Here is a 13,009-nt window from a genome sequence, read left to right on the forward strand (position 1 = left end):
TTTTGTAACTCTTAAGTGGCACTCCAATTCCCGAAGAATAAAGCCCATGCTATGTGGCATGCCATGCAGTATTCCATGATCTCCAAACTGCATGTCCAGGAAAAGGATCAGAATAGACCTGAGGAGACTTAAGTGTGCACCTCTGGTTGGTCCTCAGCACAGGGGGTGTCTGAAACAATTTTTTAAAATAACCAATTCAGCAAACCGTGGGAAAGGGGAGATGCTAATCTCTAGAGTTAACACATATTAGATGAAAATGTTCAGTGTTTACAACCAACACCCCCCCAAAAAATACAAACCCACAAGGCATACAAAGAAACAGAAAAGTATGGCCCATTCAAAGGAAAAAATTAATCAACAGAGTGTTCCTGAAAAAGACCCAGTTGCATATATACCAACAGACTTTAAAACAACTGTTTTAGAGATGCTCAAAAATAATAATAATAAGGGAGATATGGACAACCCAGCCTATTGGTGGGGAGCTGTGAATGTGTTCTGCAGCAGCTTGCAAACAGCTCATGGGAGGCAGGGTGGGCAAAAAGAACCCTGTCTTCCAAATCTTAGGGAACTGATGCTACTTTTTATCGCACAGGTGCAGACAAAGAGGTGGTAGCCATTTTATTGCACCTCCTACATTGTTGCAAGTCCCTTCCCCTCTGGCTGAAGTAACTTTCAGGGGACTATTCTTAAAGGGCCAATGCCTTGTTCTTTCTTACTTTAGTTTTCTATTTTTTTTCCATTTGAGGAGCGAGAGTTTGAAGATTAGTCTATTTAAAAGCAACTGCATATGTGGGAGAAATTAGAATGTCGTAGCACGTTACCTTGGCGGGAAGCATAAACTCAGAAAAAAAAAATCAGAAGACTTTAATATTACATCTCAGGCTGGTCTTTGGCAAAGAGACAGTCTAAAACAATTATTAAAACAGACACACACACACACACACACACACACACACACACACACACACACACACACACAAATTACCAAACCCTGGGGAAGAGCGAGAATCTGATTTATAGAGTTACACATTGTTAGATTAAACTGTCCAGTTTATTTCTTCAAATATTCTCTCTGCCTCTTTGGTCCATTTAATGTTGTCCCAGAACTATCTTAGGTTCTGTTTTTTATTATCTTAGACTGTTTCTCTGCCCAGGATCAAACTGAGATATCTTTGCACCTCTGTGATCAGCAACCATTGGTCAGAACACAGATCCCCAATATTTGAATGCCAGAAGACTGTGGGAAATACACTGAAAGTGCTTAAAGAAAAAAAACTGTCAACCAGGAATACTATATTCAGAAAAACTGTCCTTCAAAAGTGAGGGAAAAAAATAATACAGTCTACGATAAACAAAAGCTGAGATAGTTTGTTACTACTGGATATGCAGGAAATATTAAAAGGCAGTCCTACATGTCAAAATGAAATAACACTAGACAGCAACTTGAGGCCATATGAAGAAATAAAGATGTCAGTAAGGGTAAATATGAGGGCAACTATAAAAGCTGGTATTATTGTAACAACAATGTGTAACTACAGTCTGTTGTTTTGTACATGATTAAAGAGATTACTGCATTAAAATAAATTAGGTAGTGAGATAGTGAGTGAGCATCATGTTGGCATAAGACATTTCTCATTTCTATCCTTTTTTTAAACAACTAATTAGACATCCGTCCATGAGCAAAAATGCCTCAATGGGAGCTGTGGGACCCAGCATCCTATGCCAAGGGAACTGAGGAGACTTTTGTTTACCATGTATCCAAAAATAGACAAGGAAAACACTGCAGATCAGGGAGTCAGTGAGCCTGCCCCACTCCCACTCACCATAGTCAAAGAAAAAGCCTGGAGCGTGCTGACCTGAGAAGATACCCAGAGGCTGGAGAGAATCTGCATAAGTCCAGCCTGCCTAAGGCGAGATTCCAGCATAACATCACAGCAGAAATATTACATGTTTGGGCACAGTGGATAGGGAGAGACTCCAGCAGAGTACCCCCAACTCTGGGTGACACTGCTCAGGGCTAATTTGTGGCAGCAACGTCTCCCACAGAGGGCATATAAAGCAGTGAGTGAGTGCCTGGCCACCCTGATGGTGTGGGTCATGCTTGGAGAAACCTATTTCTCTCCAGCAGTAACAAGAGTGCTGACGTAGGACCTCCACAAATGGAAAGAGGAAATAAAAAGGGAATAAAGTAGATAAAAGTATTGAAAGGTATTAAAGGAATGGGACTCATGCTGATGTCTCAACACTTTAGCAAGAAGACTGTCCATAAGCAACTGGGAATATTCCATTCAAGGATGATCCCACCATGACCACAGGGCTCTCCAATGCCCCAGGTGTTAGACCCATACTTCCTCTCGCTCTGCAGCTAGATGCTCATGCATGATCTTACCACTGTGATGAAAGCAGGTTTTGTAATCAGAGCACCCTCAGAAAAATGGACCAGGGTTTCTGTGCAAGGGAGAAATCACAAACTGTAGCTATCGTGCTGCCTTCTGGAAGACAAAAGAGAGGTTTCCAGCTACCAGCTTGGTGATTTTAAGAACAAATGAAGGCATAAAACTTAATTCTGCCACAAGAGGGACAAAGAAAAGTGGAGCAGGTCCACTCATATAAAAACTAGGAAGCCCCTAATAAAGCAACACCACTGAAGACTATCCCATCTGAAGACAACCAGAAAAGATCAGAGGAGACCTCTGCTACTTCAAATGGGAAAGCAGTAATGCAAAAATACAAGGAACGTGAAGAATCAAGGAAATTTGCCATTGCCAAAAGATATCGCTACTTCTCCATCTAAGCTCAAGGAGATGGAATACTGCAATCTAGTGAACAATGAATTCAAAATAGCTGTTCTTAAGAAACCAACAAGCTGCAAGAAAACTTAGAAAGGCAGTTCAACAATATTAGGAAAGAAAATAGAAGAACAAAATAAACTAACAAAGGGAGAGAATTTTAAAAAAGTAGAAATTCTGGAGCTGAAGAATGAAATTAATGAGATGAAAGCTACAATAAAGAGCATCTATGGAGAGCAGAGCAAACAGGTAATATAATGACTTAGAGACTTTAGGAATTTTGAAATAACTCAGTGAAAGGAGAAGAAAGAAAAAGAATAAAACAGAGTGAGGAAAGCTTAGGTGACATATGGGAGATTATCAAAAGAACAAATGTTACAGTATTGGTCCAGAAAGAAAATAGAGGGAGATGGAAGCAGAAAGCTTATTTAAGAAATCATAGCTGAGAATTTCCCAAACTTGGGGAGAGAATTTGACATTCAAGTTCATTAATGTAATGTCACCTTACTATCTCAAAGCAAAAAGACCTTCTCTAAGACAAATTAAAATGAAACTGTCAAAAATCAAATATAAACAGTCCCAGATTTTTATGTTATATTTCAAATAAAAAAAATAAGTTGTATTTTTCAGGGCAGAAACCCTAATGATCAGGAGAGATCGGAATGACAAAGTGTTGAAAGAAAAAAGAATGCCAGCTATAATTACTCTACCCAGCAAAGTTATTCTTTAGGCATGGAAGAGAAATAGAACCTTTCCTAGACATAGAAACACTCAGGAGGTCATCATTACTATGTGCACCTTGCAAGAAATGCTGGAAAGATTCTGCAAACTGAAAAAAAATGATGTTAATGAGCAACATAAAAATATGATACTATACACCAACCCCAAAAGGTAAATACACAGTTAGACTTTAAAACTCTAATTCAGGAAAATAATTAAAATAATGGCATGCTAAAGTACACAACTACAGTATAAAGTTCAAGAAAAGAGCATCAAAAATAATTATAGCTCCTATAATATGGCAATGAATATAAATGTAAAAAGAGATAGCAAGAAGATCAAAAATATAAATGGACTAAGGGGGGAAAGCCTTTGTGGATGGTCAAACTTAAGCTACTATAAGCTTAAACTGGACTTTTTATTTATGTGTTTTATATAAGCTTTGTGATAACCACAAAGCAAAAACCTAGATTAGATCCACAAAATACGTATCAACAAAAGTAAACAGCATACCACCATGGAAAGTCACCAATTTGGAAGGCAGAAATGGAGGGGGAAAGAGACAATGAATATACAAAAAAAAAAAAAAAAAAAGGAGGAGGAGGGGTGGGGAGGAGGAGGAGAAGGAGAAGAAGAAGAAGAAACCATAAATACTTACATCTCAATAATAACTCTGTATGATTGACTCCACATTTAAGGACATACATAGAATCAAAATTAAGGTATGAAAAAAGATATTTCATGAAAGTGCAAACCAAGAGGAAGTAGAGGTAGCTATATTTAATATCAGACAAAGTAAATTTTAAGTCATAAATGGTAACAAGAGACAAAAAAATTACTATATAAGGATAAAGGGGTTAATTCATCAAAAAGATATAATGATTGTAAATAATATATGCATCCAACAAAGGAAGACCTAAATACATTAAATAAATACTAACAGATCAGAAGGGAGAAACAGACAATAATCCAGTAACAGTAACCTCATTTTCAGCAATAGGTAGACCATCCAGACAGAAAATCAACAAGAAAACATTGGGCTTGAGCCATACATTAGATCAATGGACCCAAAAGACATCTACAGAACATTTCATCAAACAGTAGAGTACGCAGTCTTCTCAGGTGCACATGGAACAATTTCCAGGATAGATCATAGGATAAGACACACAAAAAGCCTTGGTAAACATAAGAAGATTAAAATCACACCGGGTATCCTTTCTGACCACAGCAACATGGGTGGACTTGGAAGGCATTATGTTAAGTGAAAAAGTCAGACAGAGAAAGACAAATACTGTATGATGTCAAGTACGTAGAATCTAAAAAACACAACATCTGATATGAAACTAGAAATAAACAACAGGAATTCTTCAAAATCTACAAATATGTGGAAATTAAAAAACACATCATTGAACAATCAGTGGATCAAAGAAAAAATCAAAATGGAATTTAAAAGAATCTTGAAACAAATTAAAGTGAAAATACAACATACGAAAATCTAGGATGCTACAAAAGCATTTTTGAGAGAAAAATTTATAGCGGGAAATGCATATATTAAAAAAAGAAAAACTCAAAAAAATCTTAATTTACACCTCAAGAGACTTGAAAAGAAAAACAAACGAATCCCAAAGTTAATTGAAAGAGGAAAATAACAAAGCCCAGAGAAGAAATAAATAAAATGGAGACTAGAAATATAACAAAAGATAAATGAGGCTAAGTTGTTTTTAATTGTATTTTATTTATTGACAGTTTCAATGTGAATTTTATAAACTATCAACTATATCCCTTATGTAGTATAATATATCCATGTAGCTTATATTCTACAAAATGGTTTGTACCTCTTAAAACCCCTATTCCTATATTGCCCCTCCCCCTATCCCTTTCCTCAATGGTAACCACAAGTTTGTTCTCTAGATCTGAGTCTGCTGCTTTTTTGGTATATTCACTAATTTGTTGTGTTTTTTAGATTCCGCATATGTGATATCATGCAGTATTTGTCTTTCTTGGTTTGACTTATTTCACTTAACATAATGTCCTCCAAGTCCATCCATGTTTCTGCAAATGGCAAAATTTTATTTTTTTTTATGGCTGAGTATAGTGTTCCATTGTGTGTGTGTGTGTGTGTGTGTGTGTGTGTGTGTGTGTGTGTGTGTGTGTTTAACCTCTTATTTATCCATTCATATGTTGATGAATACCTAGGCTATTTCCATATCTTGAAAATTGTAAATGATGCTGCTATTAACATTAGGATGCATGTATCTTTCGAATTAGTGGTTTTTTTCTTTTTCAAATATATACCCAGGAGTGGAATTGCTGGGTCATATGTTAGTTTTAGTTTTAGTTTTTAAAAAAAATTTCCATACAGTTTTCCACAGTGGCTGAACCAATTTATAGTCCCATCAACGATATAACAGTGGCCCCATTTCTCCACATTCTTGGCAACATTTATTATTTGTGTGTTTTTGCTAATAGCCATTCTGACAGGTGTCAGGTGATATTGTGGTTTGATTTGCATTTCCCTGATGGTTAGCAACGTTGAGCATCTTCTCATGTGCCTGTTGGCCATCTGCATTTCCTCTTGGAAAAATGTCTATTTAGTTCTTCTGTCCATTTTTTAATCAAATTGTTTTGGTTTTTATGTAAGAGTTGGATGTTTGAATAAATAAATAAAAAGAGTTTGAAATATCCTTAGCTAAACTAGTAAAAAAAAGAAAGAAGACTCAAATAAATAGAATCAGAAATAAAAAGGAGACATTAAAACTGATACCACTGAAATACTATGTATCATAAGAAACTACTATAAATGATTATATGCCAACAAACTGGACAATCTAAAAGAAATAGGTACATTCCTAGAAATATATAAACTACCAGGAGTGAATTATGAAGAAATAGAAAATATGAACAGACTAATTACTAGTAAAGAGATTGAATGAGTAATGAAAAGTCTCTCAACAAAGAGCAGTCCAATCAGATTGGCTTCAATGGTGAAGTTTACCAATCTTTTGAAGAAGAATTAACACCAAACCAATTCTTCACAAACTCTTCCAAGAAATAGAAGATGAACACTCCCAAACTCAATTTATGAGGTCAATATTAACCTGATGACAAAGCCAGACAAGGACACTACAAGAAAATAAAAATTACAACTCAATATCCCTGATGAATGTAGGTGCAAAAATCCTTAATGAAATATTAGCAAACTGAATTCATCAGCACGTAGAAGAATGATACACCATGATCAACTGGAATTTATTCCTGGGATACAAGGATGGGTCAACATATACATATCAATAAATGTGATACATCACATTAACATGAAGTATAAAACCGTGATATCTCAACATTTAAAACATTAAATATTTTAAAAAATTAACAAAAATTCAACATTATTTCATGATAAAAATTCCAATATGTTGTGTATAAGTGAACTTAACCTCAATATAAAAAGCCCATATATGACAATACTACAGCTAACATCATTCTCAGTGATAAAAGTAGAAAGGTTTTCCTCTAAGCTGAAGAACAAGACATGGGTGCCAACTTCAAACACTCCTGTTAAACATAGATAGAAAGTCCTAGTCAATGCAATTTGACAAGAAAAAATGAAGAAGAAAGGCAGCCTACTTGGAAAAGAAGTAAAACTGTCTTTCTTTGAGGATGACATATTACACATAGAAAAATCTAGGATTCCAACAAAAAATACTGTTAGAAATATAAATCAAGAAAGTTGCAGGAAACAGAATCAATACACAAAAATCAGCTGAATTTCCATATATTGACTATGAACTATTAGAAAAGTACTTAAGAACACAACCCCTTTTATAATAGCATCAAAAAGAATAAAATACTTATGAATAACTTTAACCAAGGAGGTGAAAGATCTGTACACTGAAAATTATAAAATATTAATAAAGAAATTGAAGAAGACAAAAATAAATGAATAGATATTCCACATTCATGAATTGGAAGAATTAATATTGTTCAGGTGTCCATAATACCAAAATAATCCACAGATTCAATGCAATCTCTATAAAATTCCAATGACATTTTCCACAGAAATTGACCAAAACAATCCCCAAATTTGCAAAAACCCACAAAAGACCCTGAATAGCCAAAGTAATCTTGAGGAAGAGCAAAGATGGAGACATCATACAACCTGATTCTAGCTATATTGTGAAGATCTAGCAATCAAAACGGCATGATATTTCCATTAAAATAGACATACAGAACAATGGAATAGAATTAAGATCCCAGAAATCAATCCTTACAGATACAATCTACTAATATATAATAAAGAAGCCAGAAATACTTAACGGAGAAAAGATAGATTATTAAATGGTGTTAAGTGTGTAATGGCTCACATGCAGAAGAATGAAATTGGACCCCTATTTCACACCACTCAAAAAAATTAACTTGAAATTGACTTAAAAATTGAATATAAGACTGTAAAACTCCCAGAAGAAAACTTACAGAAGAAGTTCCTTAACACAGATCTTGGCAATGTCTTTTGAATATGACACCCAAAGCAGAAGCAATAAAATCAAAAATAAACAAGTGGGACCATATCAGACTAAAAAGCTTCTGCATAGCAAAAGAAACAATCAGCAAATAGAAAAGCAACATACAAAATGGGAGAAAATATTTTAAAATCATAGATATGATAAGGGGTTAACATCTTAAATATATAATAGATACAACGCAATAGCCAAAAAAAATCACATCAAAAATGGGCATTGGAACTGAAGAGACATTTTCTAGAGAAGACATACAAGTGGCCAACTAGTCCATGAAAAGTTACTCAATATTTCATACCATCAGGGAAATGAAAATCAAAATCATAAAGAGGTATCACCTCAATCTGTTAGAATGGCTATCATAAGAATACAAGAGATGAAGAGTGCTAGAAAGATGTGGAGTAGAGGGAACCTGTGTACAATGCTGATGGAAATGCAAAAAACAAAAATGCAGATCGATTCAGTCACTATGAATAAAACAGTACAGGTGTTCATCAATACATTAAACATAGAATGAACGTTTGATCCAGCAATTCCATCTCTGTGTATGTATTCAATGGAAATGATACAGGATATTAAAGAGCTATGTTCACACTCATGTTTATTGCTGCATTATTTATAACAGCCAAGACATGGAAACAATGTGAAGGTCCATCATTAGATAAATGGACGAAGAAGATCTCCCTATCTGTCTATCTCCCTATCTATCTAATCTATCTATATATAATTCAGTCATGGGAAAGAAGGAAACACTGCCATTTGCAACAATATGGATGGAACTTAAGGACATAATATTCTTGAGTTAAGTCAGGCAGAGAATGACAGATACTATATGATATCACTTATATGTGTAATTTTAAAAAGCCAAGCAAGCAAGCAAGCAAGCGAGGGCAGAATGGTGGTTCCCAGGGACTGAGGGAAGGAGAAATGAAAAGATGTTGGTCAAAAGGTACAAATTCCCTAGTTAGAGTATAAATAAGATCTGGGGATCTAATACGCAGTATGGTGATTATAGTGAATTATACTGTTCTATGCCTGAAGATTGTTAAGAGAGTAGATCATATCTTCTTACTACATAAAAGAAATGGTAATTTTGTGACATGATGAAAGTGTTAGCTAATGCTATGGTGGTAGTCATTTTACAATATATAAGCACATCAAATCACATGTTGTACACCTTAAATTTACACAATTTTGTATGTTAATTGTATCTCAAGTTAGAAAAAAATATTCTTAAAAAATTAACAAAGTGAAATAAGTGCAAAATCAATGGGGTTAATAAAATTTTCAAATGATGTTTCTTCTAAATTGGTAGCATGTAAACTTCTGAAATTATAAAGCTTAAAGCTGTACCAAGAATTTGACACAACATTGTAAAATGATTATAAATCAATAAAAAATGTTAAAAAAAAAAAAAAAAAAACCTGTACCAAATCTTTTGGGTACCTTATATGCATCAGAGGAGAGAAGAATGGCATATTTTGTGGCATAAGAACTCACAGTACCAAGCTAAAGTAGCTGAAACACATTAATTCAGTTTTTTTATAATTTAGATTGCATTTGATGGGTGCACAAGTTTACTACAGCTGTTGTAACAAATTAACACAAACTTGGTGCCTCAAAACAACACACATTTTATTCTTTATAGTCCTGGTGTCAGAAGTCTGAAATCAGCCTCACTAGGCTGAAAACAAAGTCTCATCAGGGCCATACTCCCTCCAGAGACTCTAGAGGAGAATCCATTCCTAGCCTCTTCCAGCTTCTGGTGGCTGCTGGAATCCCTTGGCTTGTGGCCACATCACTCCAATTTCTCCTTCTGTGTTCACACTGCCTCCTTCTCTTCTGCCTGTGCATTGTCAAATCTCCCTCTGCCACTCTCTTATAACTATCTGTGTGATTGCATTTAGGACCCACCCAGATAATCCACAATAATCTCCCCACTTCAAGATTCTTAACTTAATCACATGTGGAAAGACTTTTCTCCATATATGGTAACGTTCACAGATTTCAAGAATTAGAATCCAGTTATCTTTGGAATCTATTTTCCAGCCCACCACAGCAGGTTTAATCCTTGTTAACAAAGTGGTGTATTTTATTGAACTCCTCAATGATAGCATTTACTTACTCTAATTTCACAGCTGAGAGCACTAAGATCTGGAGAATTGCATATCTAACTTTCAAATATATCCTGAGGTTTGTATTAGATGACATTCAGTGTCAAGCTTATTGCCTGACTTGATGTTGAAATCCCATCCTTGTGTGTTGTCAGAGATAAAATAGGTGTTGAGAAATGACCTCTAGCACCAAGAGGGAAACCAAAGAAGTGTGAGTTGTGGTCCCAGCCCTGGTATCTGACAGTCTAGATGAGAGACTGCACTTGCATAAAGACAGCAGCAAAGATGGCAAAAGCCTGAATTGGAAAGCATGGTTCTCATCAGAATTGTGCAGTAAATGATAAATCCTACTGTAATAGAAAAGAACAAATCTGACTCCATATTAGATCTGTTCCTTTGGCTTTAACCCTGTGCCCTGTTTTCTAGGCTGTCTTGCTAGCTCTGCACCTTTTGTAAAAAAAAAAAAAAAAAAAGTTACCTTTAGCTTGAAATATACAAGAGAGCCTATTTTCAAGGCTCTGACCTTTAAGGATAGTAACACTTTTGTACTTATACAAAGATAACAAGTTGCAGAATGAAAAAATAACACTTGTTTTGTGGGAGGTTTTCAGGGACACCATGAGCTGACTTATGTGGACAGCTGCAAGAACAAAGGATTCCAAGAATAAAGGATTCTGACATCAAGAAGTTTGCAACAACCAACCACACCCCTCCCCTTTTTAGTGCAAAAGGAGCCTGAATTCTGACTTGAATAGGATGGTTCTCAAGACATTAGTCTGCCATCCTCTCGATCTCCTGGCTTTCTGAATAAAGTTGTTGTTCCTTGCCCCAACACCTCATCTCCTGATTTACTGGCCTGTCGTGCAGTGAGCAGAATGAGTTTGGACCCAGTAACACTACTTTTGTTTTTGTCTGCTACCAGGGATTCAGAGTGAAGGGCTCCAATGAAAGAAGAGCCTTGTGAGCTGCAGTTTTCGTATTAGACCTCAAAAAAAAAAAAAAAGTGTATTGCACCAGAGGTTAAAGAAAAGGCAATTCTGTTTCTGACAGTATCACAAACTACTTATAGTAAAACAAAATCTTCTGACACAAAACACTGTAAAGTGTCAAAAAAAAGAAATTAGGGCAACTCCTCAGTGCGAGGCTGGTAGGGGAGGAGAGTGATCTAAAAAAATCAAGTATAAACTAATCTTTCTGAGGAAATGGGCCAGTTTAGAAATAAAGTCATTGTTTTTAAATGTTCCACAGGGAGCAGGAAAATGGGGCATGTTTAAGGTGGAATTTGAAACAGACATTCCTCAAATAAACCCAGAACCTTCAAAGGACCCTTAGGAAAAATGATGAACTGGGAAAACATCACCCGATCTGGGCTGTCTTGGCCAGAGCTCAGGGTAGAAAAAAGCCCTTGTACGTGACTTCATGTACTTTAACATGAGAAATCATTGCAAAGCAACTCACAAAAATGGAAATTTGAATAAACATGTAAACATGGAAACTACAAAGTAAAAGCTCAATGGAAAACCCTTTCATACTTTTTACATTGGCAAAAACAGTTCAGTCTGACAATACCAAATGTTGGAAGTAGGAAAGTCCTAACTATTTCTAGTATGTGTGTACAAATTGATACTTGTCATTATCTAATAAATTTAAATATGTGCATACAAAATACCTTCATGAATTTGACTTGAGGTTTTAACTCCTGGGTCTAGAACCAGGCTTCAAAATCTGCTGCTGGTTGATATTTAAGTTGTTAGTAGAGTTTGCTTTAATCAGCCATTACCTGGCTACGCTCCCCATCATCCTTACAGTCTGTGCCCAAATGTGTCTACCCTATTTTCCAGTAAGTAGCTCAGAGCATTTTCATTTATAAACTAGCCCACCTGTTTGCTCTGGCTTCTTTAACTCCAAAATCTACATACAACCTTAATTAGAAAAATATAAAATCTTTTTGCATTATAAGAATGAAGAGGAGGGAAGTCTATCACTGATTAATCTTTAAAACCTTTCCGTTGGATTGCTTCCATGTCTTAGCCATTGAATTAAGAAGAAGTGGTATGTCTACAATGGAATATTACTCAGCCATAAAAAGAATGAAATGTTGCCATTTGCAGGAACACAGACTGACGTAGAGATTGTTATGCTTAGTTTAAAAAGTTAGACAGAGAAAGACAAATAGTATTATGATGTCACTTATAAGTGGAAACTAAAGAAATAATACAAGTGAATATATATGCAAAACAGAAACAGACTCACAGATACAGAAAACAAACTTGTGGTTGCCAAAGAGGTGGGGAGAAGGGGGAGAGAAAATTGGTGGCAGAGGATTAACAGATACAAACTACTATATATAAAATAGATAAGTAACAAGAATATACTGTATAGCACATGGAAACAACCATTATCTTGCATTAACCTATAATGGAATATAGTCTGCAATAATACTAAATTGCAATGCTGTACACCTGAAATGAACACAATATTTTAAATCAACTATACTTCAATTTTAAAAAGTTTTCCCCAGGATTATATTTCTCCTGGGATACAAATATATCATTCATATAGTATATGCATAAACATATCTTTACAGACACATTTTTAAAAAGGTGCTCCAATAAAGACATATAGTATTTTAGGCTAGTGAACAGAGAAAAATAACCTTAAATTAGGAAATCTTTTGAAAACACTACTTCAGAGACACTGGTTCAGAATCACCTTCACTTTAAGGTGAAGCCCAGGGACCTTCAGAGAGCATTTGTTATTCTAGTTTTGTTACAAATCATCCCTGAAACAAACCAATGCACTCAGAGGAAACAAACAGCTGCACATCAGTTTCCTGAGGAACCTCCAGAACACAAATGCCTGATAAACTGTC

Source organism: Camelus bactrianus, chromosome 26, assembly GCF_048773025.1.
Source record: "Camelus bactrianus isolate YW-2024 breed Bactrian camel chromosome 26, ASM4877302v1, whole genome shotgun sequence".
Classification (NCBI taxonomy): Eukaryota; Metazoa; Chordata; class Mammalia; order Artiodactyla; family Camelidae; genus Camelus; species Camelus bactrianus.